Below are 3,739 nucleotides of genomic sequence, written 5' to 3'. Positions count from 1 at the left end.
CTGGTAACAGTTATGAAATCTGCTTTTGCTACATCAGAAAACTACTGGTTATTTTTCTTTTTAGATGTGTTTTTATGTTGTAAAACTTGAAAACTAAATAATTTTTAATTCAGTGAAAACATAAAATACTAACACAGATCCCAGAAAGTTTCCATACATTTTTATTAGCTTTTGATGTGAAAGAGATTCATATAGATCACATTTATCTTTAAAATATATTTGGCATGTGTTATGGGTTAAATTGGTCCCACCCAAAATGTAAATTGAATCCTAACTTCCTGTGCCAGTAAATGTGACCTTATTTTTAATAAAAATCTTTGGAGACATAATGAGTGAAATTAACATAAGGTTATACTGAAGTAGACTGAGACCTAATCTCTTTATGAGTATGTCTTTATAAGAAAAGAAGAGACAGAGAGAGGGGAACCAAAATGTAAACAGACAGATGCAGAGGGAAGATGTGCCATGTGAAGAAAGAGGTTGAGATTGAATTGATGCTACAATAAACCAAGAAATGCCTGGGGCATCAGAAGTTGGAAGAAGCAATAAAGCACCCTTCTCTAGAGCCTGCAGACAAAGCATAGCCCTGCAGCAATCCTAAACTTGGACTTCTAGTGAGAGTAAATTTGTTATTTTCAGCCAGCTTCTTTGAAATAATTTGCTATGGTGGCCCTAGAAAATAATACAGCCTGTTACTTATTTCACAGTATCACAAGAGTCAGAGACAAACAGAGAGCAAGAAAGAAAAGAAAAAGACACAACAAGACAAGAAAAAGTATTATGGTCCAGGGGTTTTGGGTATCTTCCTCTTAGCTTTCCTCTTATACATACAAATATGCCCAAGACAGTTAAAATGTCAGAGAAATTCTTGAGTATAGCTCACTTTACACTGCTCCACTTTACTTTTTACAAGTTTACAGCTTCTAAGAAAATATTGACCAAGAATAGTGTCTCTATATAAGAATAAGGCTTTTGGAGTTGAATAGCCCCAGATTCCCAATGGAGGATCTCTATAAACAACTTGGTGTTGCTGTTAAGTGCTCTATAAATAACTTTTTGTTGTTGTTACATACCATCAATTGAGTAGGTTCTGACTCACAGCAGTCCTTTATTGGGTGTCTGATGAGTGGCTGATGGATTTGAACCACCAACCTAAGGGTTCAAACTGACCTTGAGATCCAGTCCTTATTTACTTAGTTACTAAATTTTATAGTCCACCTGTGTCCATTGGATTCCTGGCATGGTGCTGTAGGATCAGCAGTGGACTTTGAACCACAGTTTCTGCAGTCCAAATCCACTAGCTGTACCTTGGAAACCTATGCAGGATCCCTATGAGTGGGAACCAACTCAACGGCATTGACAACAATTTTTAAAAGTTTGTGAAGGCCTCTGTTCTAAGGCCAGTTATTATAAAGTCTTAGTGGAAGGCAAGGGGAAAATAAGGTATGAGGAGGTCTAGTCTTAGCAGAGGAGTCCTGATGTGGCACTGTGGGCTAATGCGTTGGACTGCAAGGTCAGTTTGAATCTCAAAGTCAGCATTTCAAGCTCACCAGCCACTCTTTGGAAATCCTATACAGGATTGTCATGAGTTGGAATGGACTCAATGGCACTTAACAACAACAAATCTTAACAGAAGGAGCCCTGGTGGTACAATGATTAAACCACTGACAGCTAAATCAAATGGTCAGTGGTTTAAACCTACCAACTACACTATGGGAGAAAATACCTGGTGAAGTGATTCTGTAAAGAATAGGAAGTTCCATGAGACAGTTCAGCTTTGTCCTCTAGGGTTGCTATGAGTTGAAATCAATTCATTGACACATAACAGCAGTTTTAGTGGGCTGGGTATCCCTCTGTGACTGGTATATGAGGAGCTGACTTCCTTATAAGAGACAGAAATAAATTTACCTTTCTTTTAAATAATGGATATTTTACTATAAAGCTATAAACAGAAACGATCAATTGGCCTTACTTGGAAGAAGTTTATACTTCCCTATTTAGTTTATTATGAAACTGGCTCCTGTTTGAGTTATTCAATAGTGAGACAAGGACAGAACCCACACATCGAGAAATCTGTAATGGCTATGCTTCTTGGTTTAAAGAAAGTGAGAGAATGTGGGAGTGATGAGCACACACACAAGCATACAAAAGTGTAAGTATTCAGAAGAAAAAATAAGACTGATATAATATATGGTACTATTTTAAAATATATGTTATGTGCCAGTCATTATGGTAACTGACTTAGTTGTTTGATTCTCAGAAACTCTCCATAAGGCAAGTATCATTATTGTTCTCATTTCACAGATTATGAAATGGAATTGTTAATTAGCATAAGAACATCAGACTAAGATAAAGCAATGAAAATAATAAGATAAATTACAAAGAAAAGGAAGAATAACTATCATTTCCTCTTTTCTTTTCAGAACTCTTTTTGAAGTTGACAGAAATGAAGGCAGACAGGCTTTTTGGGAGTAATATATTTCCTGTGGTCAATATTGGAAAATGAGGTGAACTATACATGGCTTCTGAGTTGCAAGTTAATTTCCTTACTCAATAGTTTAAGAATTGTTTGTTCCTCATAGTAGATGATATTGCTTATGTCATGACATAAAAATCTATGCCAGTTGAGAATGTTGCCCATAACCATAATGCCACTTTGATAGAAATAGCTCACAAAGTGGCATATTGCTTTCACAGGCAAAAGTAGGCACTGTAAGCATGTAGATTACATCACGATTAGAAATAATACTCCAAAAACTTGTGTGAGGATAAAAATTCAATGTGTATATTTTTCTATTCAAAGTCAAACAACCGCATCATCAACATACAATTAGATTCCATTTCAGAGCTATACACACACACTTACACACATACATATATAAATAAATCTGTAAAAAATATATCAACCCAAATTACTGAGTGATTATTGCTGTAGTGGTGCTGTGGGTTAATGTGCTGGACTGCAAAGTCAGTTTGAACACAAAGGTCATCAGTTCAAGCTCACTAGCCACTCCTAGGAAACCCTAAGTAGGGTGGCTATGGGTCAGAATGGACTTGGCAGCACTTAACAACAACAAAATTGCTGTGTAGTGAATTCATTTTTCCCTTTTTTATTTGGTTTTAAAAACTATCCAGAACAAATAGGCCTCCATTTTGTAATAAAAAAATATATATAGAGATTAATTAACCAATATTGATCACAAGACTACTAAATAAATGTAGAAGATACATGAATGTTTAAGGTAGGGTTCTTGCCATCTAGAAATTGCATCTGTATAGGGGAGATGGGCATGGAAAGTGAATGCAGTGTGTGAGTGTCACAAATACTGATTTCTTTATAAGAGTGGGGAGCAATTCTTCAGAGTTACACTGTTCAGGGAAGATTTGAAAATGTAAAAGGAATTAGATTAGACATAAAGGATAGGCCCAGTCCACTGTGGCATGTGACTAGAACAAGATAATGCATTCTTGTTGAGTGTAGTGGCATTTATAAAGCATAGAAGTAAGAAGTACTATATAAGTCGTCCCTGATTAACAATGGTGTAACTCTCCAATGATTCCATTACAAGTCTGTTCTGATGTAAGTCAAATACCTCAGTTGTTTCTTTTTTTATTTTTCAGTTTATATTATTATTGCCTTTTGTTATCATTATATTTATCAATCTTACTTGTCTTTGTCCTCTGAGGTTAGAAACATGTAAACTTACAACATGATGACATTAGAAAATTACATGCTACA

This window comes from Chrysochloris asiatica, unplaced genomic scaffold (genome assembly GCF_000296735.1).
Source record: "Chrysochloris asiatica unplaced genomic scaffold, ChrAsi1.0 scaffold00211, whole genome shotgun sequence".
Lineage (NCBI taxonomy): Eukaryota > Metazoa > Chordata > Mammalia > Afrosoricida > Chrysochloridae > Chrysochloris > Chrysochloris asiatica.
Note: the sequence above shows the minus strand (reverse complement) of the source record.